This window comes from Heteronotia binoei, chromosome 4 (assembly GCF_032191835.1).
Source record: "Heteronotia binoei isolate CCM8104 ecotype False Entrance Well chromosome 4, APGP_CSIRO_Hbin_v1, whole genome shotgun sequence".
In the NCBI taxonomy this organism is placed as follows: Eukaryota; Metazoa; Chordata; class Lepidosauria; order Squamata; family Gekkonidae; genus Heteronotia; species Heteronotia binoei.
Genome location: NC_083226.1, coordinates 80410270 through 80435624, shown reverse-complemented (window position 1 = coordinate 80435624; position 25355 = coordinate 80410270).

The following is a 25355-nucleotide window of genomic DNA, read 5'->3' as shown; positions in this document are numbered from 1 at the left end:
AAGGTTCACACTATATCCATTCCTAGAGTTATGAAAAGACTTAAGTTCTAGAGCCAATGAGCACATAGAACAATTTGTACACTTGAAATGTTCTACAACTTTGGATGTGATTGTCTCTTTTCTGACTGTCTTATCTAATCTTATCTAATCAACAAATTTCTAATATTTTTTGTTGTCCTGAAGCCAATAAATGTCAAGGTACTATAGCCTAGGATATCTGACAAAAAAAATCCAATGTTTAATTATAGCTTTTTATGGTATAGTATAGGCTAAAGCTGTCTAGGTAAATGCACAAGAAATTGCTTTGTTGAGGCCTGCTTGTTTTGAAGTAAATCCTTCCTTTGCATCTTACTTGCCCTATGTATGAGGAACAGTTATTATATTGTGTTGTTTTGTAGATGTTATTTATAGAACAGGGATGGTCAAATTTGCTTAATGTAAAAACCACATCAAATATGTCAGATGTTTGAAAGCCGTGAGACATGAATGTCAGATGTTTGAGAGCTGCAAGACAGGAAGGAAGGAATGTAGGGAGGGAGAAAGGGAAAGAAATCAACTTTAAATTCAAATGCATTTTCCAAGCTGGCCAAAGTGATAGTGGTGGCTTCGAGAGCCACACAATATGTGCGAAAGAGCGATATGTTACTTCTGAGCCACAGTTTGGCCACTCCTGTTATAGAAGATAGTTATGTATTGAATATTAGAAATACGCAGTCACATTTGTTATGTTTCATACATAATTTATTGTCACTTTTAAATAATAGTTATTCAATGTAACATTAGGTATGGCTTTAATCACATTTGTTTAATTGCATTGTGCTGTGAACCTTTTTTGTATTACCATTTTGTGTTTATCTGAGACTCACATCAACATTAATAGCTACCAATCTGTATGGATCTATAGCAGTTTGTAAATTGTATATGATACACAGCCCTATGGGAAACATAATTCCTCAGAAGAACAAAGTTTGTGTTCAGCGGCACCTTTAAGACCAACAGAGACCAACCTGGATCTATAATTCCCCAGCATCATTTAATCTATGGGACCATGCAGGAAATTTGATTCCTATGACTGCAGAATACTGATAGCCAGGGACCGGGCTGACATTGTTGACATTTGACATCCTATGACTTCTATGTCTTAATCTGGGAATTATGTTCCCACTACCCATGCTGCCCTATTTGTTTTATTGTTGGATTTTAACTGCCCTATTGTGTTGTAGTCTGCCCTGAGCCCATTATGGAAAAGGGTGGGCTATAAATTCACAACAATAAAAAAAATAAAATAACTGCAAAAGCAACTGCAAGGCAGAAAGAAACAAAACTCCATCAATATAGCTATTGTGCAAACCATAGAGCTATTCAGTGTAATGCTCAATTTAGGCAGCACAAGGCAGCAAATGTCAACAACCATGCATCTTTTCTTTGATCCTTATATTGGGGACTATTCACTAAGGGCGTTTTCGCACTGACCTTAATCGGCAGCGACGTCTCTCTTCACCGCACAGGATCTGCGCGGATTTCGCACCAATTGCTGCGGAGCACCCGGAAGAGCCGCAAAGTCCTGCGGCTTTTGCGGCGCAAATGGAAACTGAGGCACCTTTTCCTCCGGGACAGCCTTCAGACATCCCGAAGTTGGTTGAGAACTATCCAGACAAAACTACAAGGTGAAACTGGAGAACTCAAAAAACACTGCAAAGGATCAGGTAATAAAATACTTCGGTTCCAAGAAGGATTGTGGGGGGGGGGGGGGGGCGCTACTACGAATTAATACCTGGAGGCAGATGTTGCTGTCTGATCAGCCACTTTTAATCCGGTATAAAACAACAGTGACAACTGATTATACTGTGCATCTGAACAGTCCCATAGATTCACATACATAAAAAGAAGGATGCATACATTATATGTAACAGAAATATTTGCAACTAACCTTAGTCATAAGAATGTAAAATGAGCCCTGCTTGATTATACTATCTTGGTTAGCATTTTGGAAAGAAGTATGCTTCCAATAAGTTCACTAGAGTATAAAAGCAATAACCCTTTCCCCTGCGATTTGTATTCAGAGGTTTACTCTCTGGGAACATGAAAGCTCCAAAATGACCAACCCAATATCACGAACTGTTCCAGTCTGGCTCCAGAGCAGGGTGAAGTCCCTCCCCACCACCACCCAAAAACAACATTGCAAAGAAGCCCAGAGCAACCAAGTGTGTATTTATCAGTTTGAGCCATCCCATTGCATAACCCTACTTGGGAGGCTGGAATTGAACAGCACATACTAAGAACAGTAGAATGTGTGGAGTAGCTAAACATACTATAAATCTCATCTGATAAAGCTTATCCTTGTTGTTATGGTGAAGCTTATCTTTTGCTGCCTTAGATCCCCTTAGATCATACAAACAAAGAATTGTAGAGTTGAAAGGGATTTCCAGGGTAATCTAATCCAACCCTGGATAATCTAGGTCATTTAGTCATCTAGTCCAACCTAGATTATTGATTGTTGCAGTGAATTCCATAGACAGCTCCTCTTATGGCACACTTTTGGCTCCTTAAACACTTTCCCAATTTACAGATATTTATACTGCTTCTTTTCTGTCTAAAGCTTTACCATCAGCCAGTCATCCTTGCTACCACAATGGATTGGTTTAGCTGAAAGTGGGAAAAGGAAAGCAATTATCTTCTTAACAAAGAGAGAGAGAATTTTTGGACAGAATTTTTTATGCATTTTGGTAAAAACTTCCTTTTCCCTCTCTTTGTAAATGCAGAAATATTTTATACCTTTAATTCTTCCAATGAAATGAATAAGAATAGTAAATAATTGACAAAATGTGTGGATACATGAATCTCAATGCATTCTGGCATTCTGGTGATAAGTGTAGAGTATATTTAGTTAAATAAATTAGAACAACTAAAAGTCTCTGTTCTGAGGAAATCCAGTAAAACTGTGCATTCCATATAATTCTTTAAAATGCAGTCATACTATTTAATATTAATATAGAAGTAAGCATAGCTTTCTCAGTCCTTCCTGTCATAAGAAAACTAATCCATTAGTAGAATATGTGGATGAAAACAATTGTTCAGGAAGCATGCATAGCAACTGTCAATACTTTGCCCTGCTAGCAAATTTCATCCAGAATTACACATCTCAATGTTTGTCTTAATTAAACCCCTATTATCATTCAGTAGACACAAAAATGGCTTGTTTCCATTTGATTAACTCTGCTTTTGGGATTATCCTGCTGTTCAAAGTGGTTTTTGCCTTTGGGTAACATGGATTATTTCAGTTAGCCTTTTGCAACTCACCAATTCAGTCATTAAAAATTAAACCACGTATACCTTAAATGTCTACTTGTTGCATAGAACATTCTTTCTGCTGTTTATACTACATAATTTGATCTAGAGGTTTCATGTTCAATATTAGATTCATTCTTAGAAGTGGTTTATATTGATGCATGCAAAGGTAAGATCAGTGTGATTCCATCTTCTTCTGATGATCAGTTGTATAGTCATGGCAGATATAATTCAAAAAATTGCCAATGAAAGATTACTGCTTTTCATTTTCAGTTTAGAAATCTGTAAATCAGCACAAAATCAAAACTCCTATCTACTACATTCTGGGACCATCCCTCTATCAGAGGACAATTGCCACTTAATGTAAGTGAGATTTTAGATCCAACCCATTTTTAAATCCATCTAGGAAAGAAATCCTACAATATTTACCGCTGATAAAAAAGGAGAAAAACATTTCTGATTTCTTCTGTTTACTGTTATGATAGACACCTGTCACTTTCCCACTGCAAGACAGATTTTCCTGCCAAAAATGTTATTCCCTGCTGTGACTGAGGCTGATTCCGCATTAGGCTTTGCTCCGGCTCCGGTGCTGTGTTTTCCCCGGGGCAGATGTTGGTTTTCACATATCTTGACCCAGGGTGGCAGTTTGACCCGCCTCCAAAGCGGTGTCACCCCACGTTTAGGAGATCGTCATTTTGCGAGAAGTTTATTTTTGATGTGGGTTCGGGGCTTGAGATTTATGTGCGGAACTTATGCCAATGCGCTGTCAAGCTTACACGTCAGTAGAACACACCCACATAATTCCACACCTATGATTCCGCCCGGTTATTTCGTCACACTTCCTTAATTTTACTCCCTTTGAAAATTATCCGTCATTATCCAATAATTTAAAAAAAACAAAAAAAACAGGTTTCGCGTTGCAATGCTCCAACATATAACGACGTAACTTTTTTTTTTTAACTGAATAAATCCCTTGCTTTCCCCCACCCCTACTCTTTATGGTATTCCATGCGATTTTGATAAAGTGTAATTGCATTGTGATTACAGGCTATCAAGATCCAGGAAATACTCTGCTGTGCCATTTGTTCGTTCACAACTTTCTTCCCCCCTCCAACTGAAATCACTCCATACTATTATAATTTTTTTGCCAGTAATATCGTTACAACGCAGCAAAATAAATAGCGATGTTATGCGAACTACTTTTAAGAAGCCCAATCACCACCTTTATCGATCCCCCCCCCACTCCGGCGTATGGCCTCAAATGGGAATTTGATTATGTTTATAGCCCTTTGTTGATGTGCTGGGGAAATTATTTTTGATATCCCCACCTTAAGGCATCTGTTTTTAATTTGTTATAGCTTTTAACCGAAAACTGTATGCTTGGCATTTCACGTGTGTGTTGCTGAACCACTGAGACCAATCCACCATTTCCTGCTTTAGACAATAGATCAGGGGGCAGAGTAATGGCGGTGGCCTCAGCACAATTTAAGGGCTCACAAGATCTTAAGATCACATATGAGAATCCAGCGAGAATCTTTTCCAAGTCAGCCAATAAGCGTGTAACACCACACACGCTGGCCAATCAGATCCTATGTATGGTCTGGCAGGAAAAAAGAATGGAAGATTTGCAATTGCACTGTAGGAAGAAGAAAGATCACTGTTCTGCTGTCCTCCATTCGGCTTGGAGTACTCAGTGGTTGATCAGAAGCCATTGTCAAGCTTGGCGATGGCATCAAGTGGCAAACATTCTGGAGTTGGGGCCTTTCTTGGAGGGAGTGAGAGACCATGGACCTGCTTGCAATCTGGGGAGAGGACAAGGTACAGAATGCGCTGATTGCATGTCACAAAAATATAGTTCTATTTGAGTGGATCTTCAAACAAATGCATGCCAGGGGACACAAGAGGTCTGCCACTAAGTGCAGGACAAAGACAAGGGCTTTGCATCAGCAGTACTGCTTAGTCATGAGCCATAACGCTAAGTCCGGTGCCTCCCCTCGTACCTGTCCCCATTTCAAGACTCTAGACCGCATACTAAGCAAAGACAGAGGTATAAAAACACCTAACATGAAGAGGGCTAGTAAAATGAAGCTTGTGAGGCAAGAACAAAACAAGGAGAATTTGCCAACCCCAGACTCTGAGGAAGCATTAACTCAAGACCTATTCACAATTAATCCCGAAGACATCAGTGCATCTTCCCCCAATCCTGGTCCAAGACTGCCTAATGATGAGAAGTTTCCATTTCCTGGAGATGCATCCTCAGACGGGGATCGCAGAGCAGGTGAGTGTGGCAAGAAATTGTTCAGCGCAGCTGGTGTTTTAAAAATTTAAAACGTCATGTTTTTGTTGTAACGAAACAACGCAATCAAAATAGGTTATGTATCCATGATTTGCATGTTTATATGAGTGAAGAGGTGCTTTCCAACATTCCCTCTAAGCTTTTCAGTTCAGTGAGCAACAGAACTACTTTATGAGGTGCTGCTATTAAATTTTTGTGCTAGCATGCTGCATTAATAAGTTTTCTCTAGGGCCATTATTACTCAACTAATAGCCATAGCCAAGCAGCAGCACTGATGCTATGCAATATTATTCTACATTGTTATTTTAAGGAAATATTATATGCACCATGCAATGAAAGGACCAATTCTTGTGATCTGATTTAATACACCTACCTGATCATCAATAGGTGGGAGCGCAGCATCATTTGATGCAGCACCAGAGAACAGCGATGGAGAAGATGTGTTCCAAACAACAGAGTGTGAAAATGTGGAAGAAGGTTTGTGATTCCGATATGTTTTTTTATCATGTGCTGGTCCAAATAATTATGCTGCGATTTAAGTTGAGACCACATGCTGGAGTGTGTTTTCTGTATGTGTGTATGGGCATTCCAAGGGATGAGCACCTTGACTTTTTCTTGAAGACTGATACAACCTTCATTATTTCCTAGTTTACTTAATTTATAAACCCCACCCTCCCCACCAAAGGAAGGCAAAGGATATCTTTGAAAATGTCACTCAGCTGTTTAATCCCCTGACCTAAAATCCATGTTGTTGTTGTTTTGTCTCTAAACCAATTTAGGTAAAGTGGCAGTGCAGGAAGAGGCCACGAATGGGGCAGATACTAGCAAGAAGGACAGGGAGGAGATTGATAATGCCTGGCAGTGACGTGTTGCCATGCTTAACGTTGTTGCAGAGAAGATGATGGAGCAGGGGGAAAAAGACCACATGGAGGCAATTGAGCGCATGGACAGATGGGTGGAGATGGAGGAGTGGAAGATGCAGATGGATGAAAGAAAATCCACAGCACTGCTAGCGGAGGGGGAACGTGACAGGAAATATCTGGAAGATTCCATGCAGAAGAATGTTGAGGCGATGATTGTAAAAAGAAAAAAAAAAAGGAAAGTGCATGGATGAGTAATGAGAGGGGGGGGGGGGAAATTGCTCCAATTGTGGTGAAAACTCCGGGAGCAACAGTAATGCGGAATCAAAACACACGGAACAGATTGGGAACTGAATCCAGGATAAATCCTCTAGTGTGGAATCGGGAAATCACACCTGCACAGAACAGCACTGGAGTGAAAGGGAGACAAATGCCAAATGCGGAATCAGCCTGAATGTCCCAAATAGCATACTAATATTTGTGGTTTTGATAGTCAGTTTGTCCTACCCTGTCACACAGAATATAATTTGGCTTTTAGCTCAGCCTAGGAATTTGATGGTGCCTTTTAAATGGCACTTGAGATGGTATAACATTCAAACAGAAATCTTTAAGTTTATCTAACAGGCAGAGGATGAACAGGTGCAGTCAGGGGTTGGAAAAGCTGGTGTAAAATTTGTTGGCATTTCAAAGTACACTTCTTTTTACAGGCAAAATAGTGATCATGAAGCTTGGTTGCATATATTCTAGGCTCTTAACAGTGAGAGTTGTTTTCTTTCACATTTTAGTTACAGCAACAGTTTCTTCAGAGAGTTTCATATAACAGTTTTCCTGGAGTCGGTCCTTTCTTTGAGCACCTAGCTCACTCCCTTCTTGAAATTACCATTTATTTTCAACCAGAGTTGAAAAAACCATTTTTACTTCAAATCTGAACCAGGGTCCTCCTCAGAACCAACCCCCCAGAGAAAGAGAGCAGGAATTAATCTTCTCCACAGAAAATACTTCCATATATCTTTTGGCTTGAAAAGAACTTTTAGCACACTAACCAGTCACTCATGCCAAATCACTATCCCATTTCTCGTGTCTGTATAAAGCGTACTTCAGTTTAAGCTGACACTTAGACTCTGACTTCTGTAAATGAATTCTTCCCCAGGATAGGAATAGTACAGTTACGGCAAATGAGTCTTTTTCCTTCACTCTAAGGTGAACCTGTATGACTTTTTCTGTCAGACTCACTGTCTCCAAACTCTGTTGGAAACTGACTGACTTCAGAATGTTTCCAGCTGATAGAACCTCCAGAATGGATGACCAGAACTGAACTGCCCTCTCTTTGTTGGAGAAAGAATCTATCTTAACCCAGCTTTGACAGCTCTGTAATGACAGCTGGTGATCTAGACGGCATGCTAGGTCACAGTGACCTTATCAGCAGGCTGAGGACAGGTGAAGGAACCTGCTGAGTCAGCATGACAACGCACTGCCAGGATTGGCTGACTGGACTATAAATGAACTGTGTCTGCAATGCACAGGTCTCTTTCTGAGAATTGAATTGCTGGCGGAGCGTTTTGTTCCTGTGATCAATATATTAGACTGCACTAGAGAGCACGTACTGTATATAATGTAAATACACTACTTTGGCACTAGTTGCAGGTGTCTGGCTGATTTCTTTCCTGGAGCTCAGTGTCGGGCTCATCACACCGCTCACTCTGCTAGCGTCCGCACCGACAGGGTTATGGGCCCAGCACGCTTCCGCTGCGCGGAGGAGCACCGTGAGAGTTAAGCTGACCGGGAGTTGTGAAGGAGGCGAGGAACGCCGGTTGAAGGACAAAGAAGCACCAGCTATCTCATTTTGAGAGCCAGAGGGAGGACGGCAGCCAGCTGTGTGGAGGAGTCGGCATCATGGCTTAGCAGCAGCTTGCAGTGGCCATCGAGAAGCTTAACTCAGCCAACTACGCAGTGTGGAGCCTGAGAATGGAACACTACCTTAAGCGTGAGGGGCAATGGCTGTTTGTAAGTAATCCCCCTGCCGCGTTATCTCCTGCCGAAACTGTGTTAGCCGATAAGGCGCTGGCAAACATCGTGCTAGCAGTAGGAGATGACCAACTAGTATATGTGCGTGGGAAGGACACTCCCAAGGCTGCCTGGGACGCGCTCAGTGGGGTTCATGTTAGTACCACTGCTGGCTCCCTTATGGCCTTGACCAGGAAGATGTTCCGCACTGTAATGCCAGCCGGAGGGTGTGTAAGGCAGCACATCAAGAAGCTAACGGACTGCTTCGTTGAGCTTGAGGCCAGGGGCAAAACTGTAGCTCCTGACGACAGAGTTTATATTTTGCTGTCGTCGTTGCCGCCTGAGTTCACTCCCCTGATAACATCCCTGGAGACGGTTGATGTGGCGACTCTGACAATGGAGTACGTGTGTGCCCACCTGCTTGACTTCCAAGAGAGGATTGCGGCAGTGAGCTGTCTGGGAGTGTCGGCTGAGGAGCGTGTGGCTATCGGCTCGTCTGGGAAGGCGTCAAAGAGCGAGCCGGCTTCTGCTGCTGGCAGGCAACCAAAGGCTGAAGAGGAGCCGACTGCACTGGCTGTCCGACGTTGCTATGGTTGCGGATCGTCCTTGCACCTGCTCCGAGCTTGCCCAGAGAAGGGGAAGCGGCGTGGACGGAGGCAGCGAGGGCAGAGGACCACCAGCCCATGTGAGGAAGAAGCCCGGCTGGTCACGTCTGCAGGAGAGAGCACAGGGTCTGCCTGGATTTTAGACTCTGGTGCAACGAGCCATCTCTGCTGCGACAAGGAGCTGCTGAGTAATGTTGACATTCCTGAGCACAGTCATGTCAGATTAGCTGACGGGACCTCCGCAGCTGTTATATGCTCAGGCAGTATTGAATTTCCTGTGTTAAATTGCACTTTGCAGCATGTTCTGTGTGTACCCTCATTAAGGTCGAACTTGCTAAGTGTGAGCATGTTAATTGACCAGGGTTATCAGGTGAAGTTTGAAAAAACCTGTTGTAAAATCCTAGGAGGTGGGGGGAAGCTGCTTGCAACGGGGAAAAGAGAGAGAAATATATATGTGGTTCAGAGTCATTGTGCCCAGGTGGCACAGGTGTCAAATGTGCCAGTGCACAATCAGTGTATACATCTGCTCCACAGGAGACTCGGGCACTGTGGGTTTAGAGCGTTGAAAAAGACCTTACAGTTGGTGCCAAGTCTGAAAGTAAAGCCCTGCAGGTGTTACCTAGACTGCCAGGTCTGCAAAAAGACCAAGAGCAGGGCTTGTGCTGTTGCTAAGCAAAGCAAAAGAGAGAGTAAGCGTGCCCTAGAACTCATTCATTTAGATGTTATAGGCCCATTGCCAAAAGGTCTGTCGGGGAGGAGATACTGCTTAGTGGCCACCGACGACCACACAAGGTACTCTTGGGTGTTTGCTATGGTGCACAAATCCGAGGTGTACAAGGTATTCACAAAATGGGTCAAAGCGATGGAGAGGGAGTTGGATACGCGTGTCAAAGCTATTCAGACCCACCGCGGGGGCGAATTCTTGTCTAATGAGTTTAAACGTTGGCTGGCGAGCAAGGGCATTGCCCACCGTTTAGTGAACCCAGCCACACCCCAAGAAAACGGGCATGGAGCTGTACTGCAAAATGTGATGTACTGTATGTTAGAAGATGCAAAGTTGCCAATTGCTTATTGGGCCGAGGCTATGCATTCAGCAGTTTTTGTGTATAATCGTATTTGGTCCAAAGCTGTGAATGACTTGCCTTACAGAAGGCTGTACAATAAGTGTCCAGACTTAAAGTTTCTGAGAGTCTTTGGGACAAAAGCCTGGGTTGGCATCCCCTCCGAGGACAGGAGGGAGGGGGATGGCTGGGCAGAGAGCCTAACTTTTCTGGGCTACAAGCCAGAAGCCAGGTGTTATCGCTTTTGCGATAAGAAAGCGAAGATAACGCTCAGTAAGACTGCCCTGTTTAATGAAAGCGCCAGCTGGCCACAGTTACACTCTACTGAGAAGGAACTTGTACTGCTGCCAAGCACTGATAACGGTGCTGGAGTCCTGCCAAGGGTAATTAAGCAGGAGCAACAATCTCCCGACCGGGAACTGGTAAGCAGACAAGCAGAGGAAGGTGAGCTCCAAGTTGGCACAGAGCCTCAGGTGCAAAGTCAGGAGGTGGAACTTGAAAATCAGGAGGTGCAACCTCTAAATCAACAAGAGGAAGCAGGCCAGGAGGTGGCAACAGATCAGCTCGAAGGAGACGAGCCCGGTCCGAGCACAGGGCCACGAGTATCTGCTAGGGCCACAAAGGGTATCCCTCCTGCCAGGTACAAGGTGCCTTATGTTACACTGGTAGTTAAACCAGACCCACCAGGGTTCCAGGAAACGCTCAGGAAAAAGGCTGAGGCGTGGAAGGTCTGGGTGGCAGAATGCGAGGCACGGAATAGGGAGGCTGAAGCCAAACGCCAGAAGGAACTGGCTGACCAGGACAGTGACAATGAGTTCCTGGATTGGAAATTGTAAATCTGTAAATATGATAATGTAATGTTGCTGTCTGTGAACCAATGTGAAGGCATGTGTGTATAACAATGCAGAACATTGTGAGTGTTGTACAGTTACCAGGTATGAATGTAAACTGTATCCAATGTTAATATTCACTGTGGTTGGGTGTTCTGGGTTCGATAGATTAGGAGGTGTGTTGGAGAAAGAATCTATCTTAACCCAGCTTTGACAGCTCTGTAATGACAGCTGGTGATCTAGACGGCATGCTAGGTCACAGTGACCTTATCAGCAGGCTGGTTTGAGCCGGCTGAGGACAGGTGAAGGAACCTGCTGAGTCAGCATGACAACGCACTGCCAGGATTGGCTGACTGGACTATAAATGAACTGTGTCTGCAATGCACAGGTCTCTTTCTGAGAATTGAATTGCTGGCGGAGCGTTTTGTTCCTGTGATCAATATATTAGACTGCACTAGAGAGCACGTACTGTATAAAATGTAAATACACTACTTTGGCACTAGTTGCAGGTGTCTGGCTGATTTCTTTCCTGGAGCTCAGTGTCGGGCTTATCACACCGCTCACTCTGCTAGCGTCCGCACCGACACTCTTGGCACTCATAAGAACATAAGAGAATATATATACTGTGGTGAATAACTACTGATGGACCTCTGTTCCATATTTTTATCCAATCCCCACTTAAAGCTGGCTATGCTTGTAGCTGCCAACACCTCCTGTGGCAGTGAATTCCACATCATCCTTTGCATGAAGAAGTACTTCCTTTTATCCATTTTAACCTGACTGCTCAGCAATTTCATTGAATGCCCATGAGTTCTTGTATTGTGAGAAAGGGAGAAAAGTACTTCTTTCTCTACCTTCTCCATCCCATGCATTATCTTGTAAACCTCTATCATGTCACCCCGCAGTCGACGTTTCTCCAAGCTAAAGAGTCCCAAGCGTTTCAACCTTTCTTCATAGGGAAAGCGCTCCAAACCTTTAATCATTCTAGTTGCCCTTCTCTGGACTATCTCCAATGCTATAATATCCTTTTTGAGGTGTGGCGACCAGAACTGCACACAGTACTCCAAATGAGACTGCACCATCGATTTATACAGGGGCATTATGATACTGGCTGATTTGTTTTCAATTCCCTTCCTAATAATTCCCAGCATGGCGCTGGCCTTTTTTATTGCAAACGCACACTGTCTTCACATTTTCAGTGAGTCATCTACCACGACCCCAAGATCTCTCTCTTGGTCAGTCTCTGCCAGTTCACACCCCATCAACTTGTATTTGTAGCTGGGATTCTTGGCCCCAATGTGCATTACTTTGCACTTGGCCACATTGAACCTCATCTGCCATGTTGACGCCCACTCACCCAGCCTCAACAGATCCCTTTGGAGTTCCTCACAATCCTCTCTGGTTCTCACCACCCTGAACAATTTAGTGCCCCCTTCAGACCCCTTGCTGAACTGTGGTGAGATATCAAGGCTTTCTTCAATTCATTGAGCAAGACACTCTTCGCCTTCCAGAACTGATTTACTCAAAGGTATAGTTTTATCTGTTCACAATGAATAAATTTATCCCTGGAAACTCTTGTCTATCCCATTCACATGAATGGTCTGTTAACACCCATTGAATTCAATGGCATGTCAAAGCAAAGAGACAGTTTGGAATTTCATAAGAATAACACTTTAATAGGGTTTGTATTTCATTATCCTATGTCTGACAGTGGCTAGATTGTCATCATTTTACAGTAAGCAAAAATAACTGCACTGGGCACAAATAAATTATTTGAATATTTGTAATCTTTGTATGTGCTTACAGCTTTACTACTTTTAAACTAAATCTACATTTTATTGGGGTTGAGATATAGGGACTTTACCCATCCAACTTATAGTGTTTTCTGGGTCTTATATAAGAGTTCAGTTTTTAAGAAGAGTAAAAAAATACGTTTTCAGATTAAGAGTCTATAACAGTATTTCTTTTTCTTGGTCCCACTTGTTTACAATTAGCTACTACCACTGTATCGCATTATCTACTGATAGAGCAAAGTGCGGGGAAATATTTTCTCAGCCAAGTTAATTCCATTAAATCAGAATTATGAATTAAGGAATTTCTGTGGCACTGGATGATATTTCTTATTTATTTATTTATTCCGTAACTTATACCCGCCCTTCCTACAGAGTGGCTCAGGGCGGCTCACAGCAAACGATAAACCAATAAAACAGGAGCAAAGTTATTACAGATAAAGTGATCCTTTATTATTAAAGATAACAGTGATCCTTTAGCAAATAAAGTAAAATAAGATAAATATATAAAATGTAGGATGTATTGAATGAAAAAAACATTGCTGTAATTATAATGCATTGTTTATTTCTTTCTTTGTATTCACTGTAGTAATAGGAGTGGACTATCAAAAACTGAATCTACATGAATTATTTTTGATAAAACAATAAGATACCTAACATGAGACCAACTTTGATGCAGCAAACAATCAAAGGGTAAATTGATTATTCCAAATATGATATATAACACATTACATTCCTGGCTCATTAGTTTAAATATTTAGAGCCCAGAGTATTGGGTTTTTGAAATTTTAGTACTGGGTTTTTGAAGAATGTGCGATAGACATAGAGCATTAATTGCAGAAAAGATCTGTTAGTGCATTCCATAAAGGGCTGGCTGTAGGGCACATGGTGCCCCAGGCAGCCTTGCTGCCTGCCGCCCCCCCCCCCGCACATCCCCCACTGCTCCCAGCCCCCCTCCATGGTGCCTCCTCCTCCCTCCCTTCCTCACAATTTTAATGCCTGGGAATGAAGCGCAACGCTCCTGGGGCTCTTTAAAGGCTGGTTCCTCCCTCCCCCTGCTGATCAACTGATCAGCGGGTAAAGCAGAAAGGAGGGTGGTGGCTCCTATGCCGGCCTTCTGGTGCACTCAGGATGATCAGCACTGGGGCAGCAGTGGCGGGAAGAAAAAGCGAGCCATGCTGCTGCCTCATGGAAAGGAAGTGGGGAGGAGGCAGTAGTGCAGCTACTTTCTCAGTGGTTTGCTCATCCTTCCCACCACTGCTGCCCCAGTGCTGATTGTCCTGAGTGTGCCAGAAGGCTGGCATAGGAGCCACCGCCCTTCTTGCTGCTTTACCCTGATCAGTGGAGGGGGGCCTTTAAAGAGCCCTGGGAGTGTGGCACTTCACCACCTATTCCCAGGCATTAAAACTGTGAGGGAGGGGGATGCAAATTGGGATTTGCCTGGGGGCAAGAAGGGGACAAGGGCCAATTTCAGCACCCTCGTCCTTCCAGTATCCTAGGCCTTGATTCCATAATCTCTCATGGTAAAAACAGGAAGTAATTTTACTCCCTAGAGAAATGCAACTTTGAATAGATTCTACAGGATTTAATAAAAATGCAATACAAAGTTACAGGGGGAGAAGATCCTTTTGTGGCAGAAATATAAGGGAGCCTGGGGCATTTCTGTATGGTAACTTGAATTGGCCCTGTTCTATTTTGTCAGGTCTTTGACTTAGCATTTCATGAGGCTCTGTAGTCCAGCTAAGTGCTGTATTCTTGCAGGCAAAAGTGGATTCACTGATGCACTTTGCCCTAGTCCAGGGGTGACCAAATTGTGGGTCAGGAGCCACATGTGACTCTTTCATACATATTGTGTGGCTCTCAAAGCCCCATCCCACCCCATCAGCTGGCTTGGGGAAGGCATTTGTCTCTTTAAATCACTTCTCAAAGCCAAATCAGCTTTCAGATTAGATGTATATAATGTAATGTAATGAATGTAATAACGTAATGAAAGAAGAGATTTTCTAGAACTGTGCAAGGAAGGCTTAGCAATTATTTAAGGGATTTTGATAAAGTCAAACACAAAAACATAAACTGATCAAATTAATATATCTTTCTTGAATATACTGTATGTGGAAAAGATTTACTGGTATTCAGCTTTTTGAATAAAATCATGTTAAATAATGCTGAGCTTTGAAGACTATTTGAAGACATGTTACATAGAATAAAGGATTGATGCCTTTGAAATAAATTTAACTTTAAATGGGAAATGATTGAAATTGGGTGGAAAGCACCATAAAATTAATATTGAAATTTCAAATACTAAGTAAAAATGCAGGAGTAATTTCCACAAACATTGAAGTCCAGAATAATTCATTTAAGCTCATTCCACTGCTGAAGATGTAAAAAATTGAAACAGAGATAATAAATCCTGGAGTCTTCATCTGGAATGGACCTTGAGCTGAACCACTGTGTGGCATCTTTATTCATAATTGCCTAGTGTTGGGTTGTTTGATTTTTTTTTCAGAGCCAGATACCAGGGAGCAAAAAAAAAAAAAAGTAATCACTATTCCTGGTTACCAGTTTGGTATTCAGATATGAGTGTTTTCCCCAGGATTCTGCTATTATCTGGCTCCATTATTTCTTATGGAGAAGTTTCTGGAGGGGCTATTTTTACAAAAAATGACATTAAAATTACAGCAGAACTGATAGTGACTGTCTCCTAACTAGAAATTTCAAATGAATTTCACCAAGAGGTTCAACTCTATGGACTCCTAAATAAGGTACCCCCAGCCATTTTTCTATGCAGTATAAAAATTAATGTTTTTTCCGGGGTAATGTTATCCAGGACCCCCTTTCCTGATGTGTGTTGCCTGCTCTGAATCCATCTGACTAAATTTGCTTTGGCAGTCATTTTAGGAACTAGCAATGCTATGCTTTGGAGAAGGTAAGATCAAAGATCTCAGCTATTCTAATGAGTGGCCAAAACCTGGGGTGGGATACTTAAGACCATTTTCACACACAGCTTACCACACGGTCACGTCCCTGTTCTCTCTGCAGCGTCTGTTGGATTTCCCACCATCTGCGCCGGAGTTACAGGAAGTGCAGCGGCTTTTGTGTAGCAAACGTAAACTGGGTTTTAGCGGTTTACGTTTGCTACACAAAAGCCGTGGCACTTCCTGTAACTTCGGCGCAGATGGTGGGAAAACCGACGGACGCTGCAGAGAGAACAGGAACGTGACTGCATGGTAAGCTGTGTGCAAAAACGGTCTAATTCACTCATGGGACATTCAACACAGAGACTTGCACCCACCTTGATCTGTTCATGTAAGTTCATCAGCAAAAACAATTCTTTTAAAAACAATCTGATTTCTGTCAAGCAGTTAGAAGAAGAAGAAGAAGATATTGGATTTATATCCCGCCCTCCACTCCAAAGAGTCTCAGAGCGGCTCACAATCTCCTTTACCTTCCTCCCCCACAACAGACACCCTGTGAGGTGGGTGGGGCTGGAGAGGGCTCTCACAGCAGCTGCCCTTTCAAGGACAACCTCTGCCAGAGCTATGGCTGACCCAAGGCCATTTCAGCAGGTGCAAGTGGAGGAGTGGGGAATCAAACCCGGTTCTCCCAGATAAGAGTCCGCACACTTAACCACTACACCAAACTGGCTCTCTCTTAGGTGGGTCTGATTACTGTTACTGACCTTATATGAATAATTCCTATCAACCTGCCACAAGGTTGGGTGAAGTCTCCACCCTGCCAGCCCATTTGTCCGCTATGCCTAGATGCAACTCCCTGTTGTTACCTTTCTAGGAAGCCCCACTCAACTCAATCAAAGTGAGGAAACCTACAGATTCTCATCCTGGACTCACCATGAGTTCTTGGACTTGAGTTCCTGATATTCTATTGCGGTAGTGGCCGAGCTCTAATAGCAATCATTGTTCTGCCAGACAAAATTGTATAGCCTCTCCTGATTCCAAGGCTGCCTATTCCATTCTTCTGTTTTGGAACCAGCAAACCTTCTTATTATTTCCTTTGGACCTTTGGGAGCTCTGTCCATATTTCCCCTGCACTGAATCTTTGGATCATCTAAATAGACAACATGCTCTACCAAGCTCAGCAAACTGAGGACAGGCAAACTCCTTTTCTCTTAAAATCTGTCTATGATGCCCCTTCTACTTCCTTCTCTCAGAGGCAAGATTTCCCCATTGTTTTCCTTTCCCTTTTGTGACTGAGCCATCCTAGTTCTCTTCCTTCTTTCCTGAAGAATTCTGACTACCCACCCTGTCACGGTATAATGTTTTGGCTGTTTGATCTGCCAGGAAACTGAGGGAAAGACTAGGAACCCCCTTTAACTTATATTACCTAAATTACACTCAAGAAGTTTTTATATTCTAAATTAATGCAATATTTTATTCAACCTAGAGGGGAAAAGTCAGGTGAAATCAAGGCTAAAATTTCTGAGGTATCTCAACATAGATAAAGTCTGAGGTTTCAGTTTCATACCTTTATTGGCATAAAAACTCTGAGGTAAAATCAGGCTAATGAGGCTTAAGCTTTTCACAGCGACTTAAATCTTTATGCTGAAAAGGCTTTTGTTCCAGTATTTTCCTCAAACACTTCAGTACATTTTCTTTAATTCTTTGGGTTTCCAGAAGGCTCCTGCACTCCAGGCTCTCTGTTTCTGTGAAGAATTAACCCTTCACAGTCCTTTAGCTGTTTGTATAGCACTTCAGAGCTTTTAAAGAGCCAGACTCTAATCTGGGGAACTGGGCTTGATTCCCCCATCCTTCACATAAAGCCAGCTGGGTGACCTTGGGTCAGTCACAGTTCACTCAGAGATCTCTCAGTCCCACCTACCTCACAGGGTGTCTGTTGTGGGAAGAGGAAGGGAAGGCAATTGTAAGCCACTTTGATACTCTTTCAGATAGTAGAGAAGCAGGGCATAAAAACAACTCTTCTTAAAAGTGCACTGTCATACTCTCCTTTTCCCTTCTTTAAATCCCTCTCTTTCCCATTCATCCCCATGGCCATTATCTGGTACAGAATTCCCACAGGCTCTTCCATTTTCATTTTCATTCTCTTTATTTCATTTCATGTAATTCTTCATATGCACACTCTTCTGAACACAACAGTTTCACTGCCTGAGTACCTTTTCATACCTGAGTACCTTTTCAGTTCCTGGACCTTTACATTTCCTGCAATAAATACTAAACCTTGCTGACTATTATAGGCACTTTGAGCTTGCTTGCACAGTATCCAGGTAAAGATCTAAAGATCACATGTTCTGCTCCCTCCTAATAGGCAGTGCAACAGTTTTCCAAGCTATCCAGCCATCATGTAATATACATTTTCCAGGATACATAAATGGGCCCCCACAAAAATTCCAGAAATATTCAGGAGTAACCAGGAATAACCGTTTAATTTTGCTGTGTGCCTTTATCAGTGTCTTCTTGCCAGAGTTTAGCATCAGAAAGCCAGTTTGGTGTAGTGGTTAAGTGTGTGGACTCTTATCTGGGAGAACTGGGTTTGATTTCCCACTCATCCACTTACAGCTGCTGGAATGGCCTTGGGTTAGCCATAGCTATTGCAGGAGTTGTCCTTGAAAGGGCAGCTGCTGTGAGAGCCTTCTCAGCCCCACCCACCTCACAGGGTGTCTGTTGGGTGGGGCGGGGAAGATATAAGAGATTATAAACTGCTCTGAGTTTCTGATTCAGAGAGAAGGGCGGGGTATAAATCTGAAGTCTTCTTCTTCAACTAGTCAGGTTGGTTTTGATTAGATTCAGCACTTTGAAATTGGTTCTATTGATCTTACAAGCTGAAACATTTTCCCCCTTGCTTTGCAGTAGATTTTCAGATTTAATTTAATTTAATTTTTTAAATTTATACCCCACCCTATCCCGCAAGCGGGCTCAGGGTGGCGTACAACAGTAAAAACAAACATCAGAATTAAAACATCATTTAAAAGTTTCAATAAATCAGAACAGCATATTCAGAAGAGACAGTCACTATTTCAGGCATAAGTGGCAAACATACAACAGCATGTATGGCCAATGACTCTCAACTCTATATAAGTACCTTGAGTGTAAAATGGTGGGGGGAAGTGATGACATTCAAAGGGACACCTGCCTGATCAGTTAAAAGCCTGGCCGAAGAGCTCTCAACTCTATATAAGTACCTTGAGTGTAAAATGGTGGGGGGAAGTGATGACATTCAAAGGGACACCTGCCTGATCAGTTAAAAGCCTGGCCGAAGAGCTCTGCCTTGCAAGCCCTATGGAACTTTGACACTGGTTCCGATTTCCTGATTTGACATTAGCTTAGATTTTCTGATTTGACATTTACTGGGCTTGCATCAGTGTTCCTTGTTAAATCAATTTGCCTTAGATTCTCTAGATTGACACTGGCTTGGATTCTCTGATTTTTTTTGTGAGGCTTGGCACATTGACCCGTGGTTCTGCTGGAATTCCTCTGTTCTGCCTTAGTTCTTTTCGCTTGCTGGTTCTTTTTGCATTGGGAGGCTTCTATGATCTGCCCTGAGTCCACATGCAGGAAGAGTGGAATATAAATCAAATAAATAAATAAATTCCAGATACTATCTTGACACTCAAATATACATCCAAACACATATCCTTACTCACTAGTATGCTTTCCTATCAAGCACAAAATACAACACATCAGGACACATAAAATACACCTAAATATTTATCTGGCATTCTGTCAAAAGGCTTTTAAATTCATAAGCAAGCAAATCAATTAACATTATTTCCATTTTCCCTTATGAACACACTTCAAGACTTGTATAAAATAACAATGCAGGCTGAATGAATAAATATGGGCTTCAATTTTATGCCCCCTACCCCCACCCCTATTTTCACATATTCTGTACAGATGCTATGTATGCGCAAGCTGCACATGTATAGGTTCTGTGCAGAAACTGATATAAATATTTAGAGACGGTAGAAAGGGTCAGTAAAAAGTGATCCTGAAGCTGAACCATGTGTTCATTCTGCTTACAATGTCATCTGCACAGGGCTAATATAAAAGTCAACTGTAGGCATCACTTTTATATGGAGAAAATAAAAAAACCTGAAGTCACCAATTAAAAGAGAAAGGATTTAGCTGGTAATATATGCACTAGACCTACACTGATTAAAAGACCAAGAGTAATAATGTAGCAGCACATGCCAAAGAGGTTCAGGTTTATACTTGATTGCTTACATATCTCCAAGTGTCCACCCTGACAATGGGTTGACAATCTACTGAATCAAATCCAAGCAAAGAAGATTTCACGATATTCTCAAGGCCATCAAGAAAGAAGGTGCTGGAAAGTAATTCAATCTTACATTTCAAAGAGTAATTGAAAAACGCAACATGAACATTTTTATCTTTCTCTGGATATACACAAGAACACTTTGATGATATTATACAAGCTGTGCAGTAGACCTTCAAAGTATTTGTTTTATTGTAATGGCACTAAAACGACTTTACCTTGCATTATTTAAAGAATATCTGCAGGAGTTAATAAACATTGTGAAGTAGTAAGGACCAACAGCTTCACTTCTTTGCAGTCCTTTCTAATGCACTAGAGATGAAATTCCTTTTGGAAACTGGTTATGGGTTTCTGTCACATAATGGTTGGAGAAATCACTAGGAAAAAGTTGAGATAATGGACTTATCTTGTGGTTTTAAGGTTCTTGGCAGAAGTATACTTTGGTTTTAAGTTTAGAGGTAAATTTATGAGCTTAGTTATTCATTCTCATCACTGTTATATTTTAGCACACTGTGTCCATTTGAGAGCACATCTCCTGTCCTGTACAATGCTGGAAACAGCTGAGACAAATATAGAGAGCCAGAGATGGTTGTCATCTTTATTTTGCAATGATACTGATTAATCAGTGATCACTAGTACATATACTAGTACATATACTAGTGAAGAACTGTGTTGCTGGCCAAAGATCCAGCAGCACAACCATTCATCAGTCTGCTAGCCTGAGAAGGGGGAACCTTCAGATTTCCAGGGAAAGTGCTGAAGAGTGACACAATAGAGGTTTAGAAAATTATGCAAGGGATAGAAAAGGTAGAGAAAGAAGTACTTTTCTTCCTTTCTCACAATACAAGAACTTGTGGGCATTCAGTGAAACTGATAAGCAGTAGGCCTAGAACAGATAAGTAATTAACACATGGAATTCACTGCTACAGGAAGTGGTGATGGCTACAAAAATAGAGAGATTCAAGAGAGGACTGAATAGACATATGAAGCAGAGGTCCAGCAGTGGCTATTGGCCACAAGGTATAGATGGAACACAATGTCTGGGGCAGTGATGCTCTGTATTCTTGGTGGTTGGGGGTGGGGTAAGAGTGGGAGGGCTTCTGGATTCTGGCCCCACTGGTAGATTTCCTGATGACACTTGGTTTTTGACAACTGTGTGACACAGTGGTCATTTTCGCACTTACCTTATTCCGGAGCGACGTCCCTCTTCACCGCGCAGCTTCTGCGCGGATTTCGCACTACTTGCTCCCAGATCCCGGAAGTCCCGCGGCTTTTGCGTCGCAAATGTAAACTGGTTTTTGGTGGTTTACATTTGCGATGCATAAGCCGCGGGACTTCTGGATTCTGCGGAGCAAGTAGTGCGAAATCCGCGCAGACGCTGCGCGGTGAAGAGGGACGTCGCTCCGGAATAAGGTAAGTGCGAAAACGACCAGTGTTGGACTGGATAGGCCATTAGTCTGATCCAACATGACTTATTTTATGTTCTTATGCTCATAACTCCCTCTTGCATTATTGGACAGCTTGCTCTGCCACAGTTGTCTTATCACCAGGAGGAGGAGTTGATGGTGACTCAATTTTTCATACTCATTTCAACAACATATGCCTCATGACTGCTTGTCCATTAATTTCTTCCACCCTCAGTATTGTTATTTGGGGAGATTAAAGGGGTTATTTGGTGAATGAGAAGATTGGAGAATGATCCACCATTCATAGTATTCTGTCTGAAGTCTTTAAAATGGCAAGGTTTCCTTATGTTTCACATGTGGATGAATATCTAATCGGTGGAGATGCTGAATAGGAAGGTATTCTGATAATAGTTTCACAACTAGAGATTTAGTCATCCCCCACTCCCAAACTGAAAAGTTCAGGTTCTTTAAATTTTTCCTCAAAGCCCGTATCTAAAAATGGGAACGTTACAGGATTGGCTGTTTTATTTTAAGTTCTTTCCCTAATGATTGCAGCCAAAGAATTTTTACTACTGCCATACCCTGAATCAACACTGCTATCCTAAGCAGAGTTGACCGTTCAATTCTATTGAATTAAATGGACATAGAAAGTATAACTCTATTTTGGGTAACTCTGTAACTCTACTGACTGATACATGTCACTGTCATTGTTTTACTCTTTCTTTCCTCTCACTTCCTTTAACTGTAAGCCAGACAATTGTATCTGCACTATATAAATCAAGGGTCAGTCTAAAGTGTAAGTCTCTGGTGTGAACTGAAGGGTGAGAGCCAAGGAGATTAGTGTTTCTGTCTTGTCTAGAACCAGATGGAAGTTGGCCCCTGGACATCTGTCCTGTTCAGATCCAGATGAGAGCTGGCTTATAGTGTTAAAGTGTGGTTGTTTGTCCTGTGTTACCTGCTGGTTGGGGTTATTTTGGGGGGAGAAGAATGGGGCATGGAGCATGTCAGAGTTAGGTTCTTTAAGGGAACAGAACAGAACTGCTGAGTAATGATTATGTAACTAAGCTATACAGGAGTGATGATAGTCACGAGAGTAACAGGTGCAGCTTGTTAGCAATCAGTGATGGGATTGGATAGCTGCACTATAACTGTAGAAGCCTTACTCTCAGCTAGTGTGGGTGATGAGAAGGAGGATAAGGACGGTGCGTGAGAGAAGGAGAAACATCTTGGCTGTTATACTGTTACTCTGGAGGACTGGATAAAACTGGCTTATGTAATGTATGGATTGGATTCTTGGACTTCTCTTACTGCTAACTGATTTGGTACTGTATCTTGGAAGGACTGCTTTATGTGTATGAACCATTGGACTGCCTGTGACTGCCTCTTACGTATTAACCCAAATATAACTGTTGACTGGCTGTTTGGAGTTTGTCTCTTTATCACAGTTTCTGGAGTTGCACTCTGCAGTTTGCTCATACAGGGGAACTTCCCACGCACACACTGTCAGAGCAGGGGGAGAGAGGGTGGTGGGAGAATAGGCCAGTAAGGGCAAGAGAGAGCAGATATTTATGGACTTTTGCTCCTTCTGGTTCTTCCAGCCAGGATGCTGCTGCTGACCATATCAACATTCTGCTGGGCTATAATACCTTGTTTTTAAATGTGAGGTCAGTTACAGGAAATTTGCTGGGGCCATCCAGGATTTAATTTTGTGAAAGAGTCTTGAGGCAGATAGTGCTGCATCCACTCCTGAAGAAATCAACTCTAGACTCAGGATAATTTAATAATTACCATCCTGTCTCAAATCTATCATTCCTGAGAGAGGTCATTGAATGAGTGGTGGGTGGTCAACTTCAGGGATTCCTGAATGGATTGTCTCACTCCGTTCCAGTTTATTTTCAAGCCAGGTCATGGGACTGAAATGGCCTTGGTTGCCCTGGTGGATGATTTGTACTTGGAGATGGATGTGAGTGAGGTGCGGATAAAACCTGTTAAATCTCTTAGACATCTTGGTGGCTTCTGGTTCTATTTATCCCATGGTATCTTTTCAGACAGTCTTTTGTGGTTAGGATTAGGAAGCACTTTTGTGCAATGATTTCAGCCCTACCTTGAAGGTAGATTTCACAGTGTGGTGCTGGGGGCCTTCTGTGAGCCAGTTTGGTGTAGTAGTTAAGTGTGTGGACTCTTATCTGGGAGAAATGGGTTTGATTCCCCACTCCTCCACTTACACCTATTGGAATGGCCTTGGCTTAGCCATAGCTATCGCAGAGGTTGTCCTTGAAAGGGCAGCTGCTGTGAAAGCCCTCTCAGCCCCACCCACCTCACAGGGTATCTGTGGAGGAGAGAAGGTAAAGGAGATTGTAAGTCACTCTGAGTCTCTGATTCAGAGAGAAGGGCGAGGTATAAATATGCAATTCTTCTTCCTTGGCCTCTGGCATACAGGGCTCCATAAGGTTATATCTCATGCTTTTCACTATCTACTTAAAGTTACTAGGAGTGGTCATCTAGAGATTTAAGCTGCATTGCCACCAATATGCAGTTGACTCAATTTTACATCATGCTTCCATCAGATCCCAGGTGCTGTGGAAACTATGGACAGCTAACTGAAGACAGTTTAGAGACAGATGAAGGCTACCAACCTGAAATTTAATCCTGACAAAATGGATTATGTGCAGACCAACACTGCATTACTTTTAGACCAGTACTTGTTCAGCACACAGTAGTTGCCTGCACTACAGAGCAACTTCCTGTACATGTTTATTCCTTATAAATTATGTGGTATTTCCGGAATACATTGAGAAAGAATTGTATATACAAATGTATCATTTTGCTACCTGCATTTGATATGGATGCCAGACATGAGAGGTATTATTATTTTCTTCCTTCTGAAGTCCAGATGGGAATTCAGTCCATTCATATTGGCCAAAAAGAATTAGCAGAAGTTAACCTCCAAGCCACTAACCCAAAGGGGGTATATGATTTCCAGTGTTTTGTGAAAAGTGAAGATAAGAAAGTTTAATAGAAAGATGCATTCATGCAATAAATGAAGACATTAGGAAAACCCAGCTGCCACTGAAGTTATTATTCACCTGAGTGGTTTCCTCATCTCAGATCAATGGAGATACCCTCAGACTGAACAGCATTAAAGTGTTATAGATAAAATACATGTATATGATTTAAAAAAATGTTCCTGACCATCCTATTCACTTCCTATCACTCTCTGAGGCCCCCTCCATTGGCTAACACACAATTTTTTTAAAATGTCATTGGATTCATTGAATTGGAAGTACCATTTGAGCCCTTGAGAACACATTATCAAAGATGTACAGAAACTTTGTATCATTCACTAAATGAAAGCCTATTTTTTATTTAAAATGAATGCAGTTTATTTTCTAAATTGCATTTTGTGGTCTTAAATATAGTATGGATAATACTATATTAATTCAGTAGCTTCATCAGGACTATTTGTTGCTGATTTTTCACTGTTACTGCTGGATAGACTTGCTTTCACCGCAGTGTCAGAAGTCAGTGCTACAAAATCCTTACAGTATTGTTGTTAACTTGATATTGTTGTCTTGAACTTACATACCTGTCAGTATGTTCCAAACAGACATTGGATAGCTACACAGTAATATTGCCAACTTTAATTACAAGACTCCCAGTCAATAACCATAGGGAGTTTAGAAAGTAATACATTATCAATATAACATTTAAACTGGTGTTAAAATAACCCTCTTCTCTCATATTGTGGGTATTTTCCAGCAGAGATGACTGCAGAATCCACATTCAGTCCCAATGAAAGAAGGTAAACTATTCGGCCCTTCCCAGCCGAGCGGGCAATCGCCTGCCCTAGGCTGGGGGCCGTCCATTGCCTCCCCTGCAGGAGGAGAGACAATGGTTTCTTCCAAACTGCCTGGGGGCGGGCAGCCTTATATAGGCTGGCCCAGCCCCTCGTGGCGCAGTTGTGTAG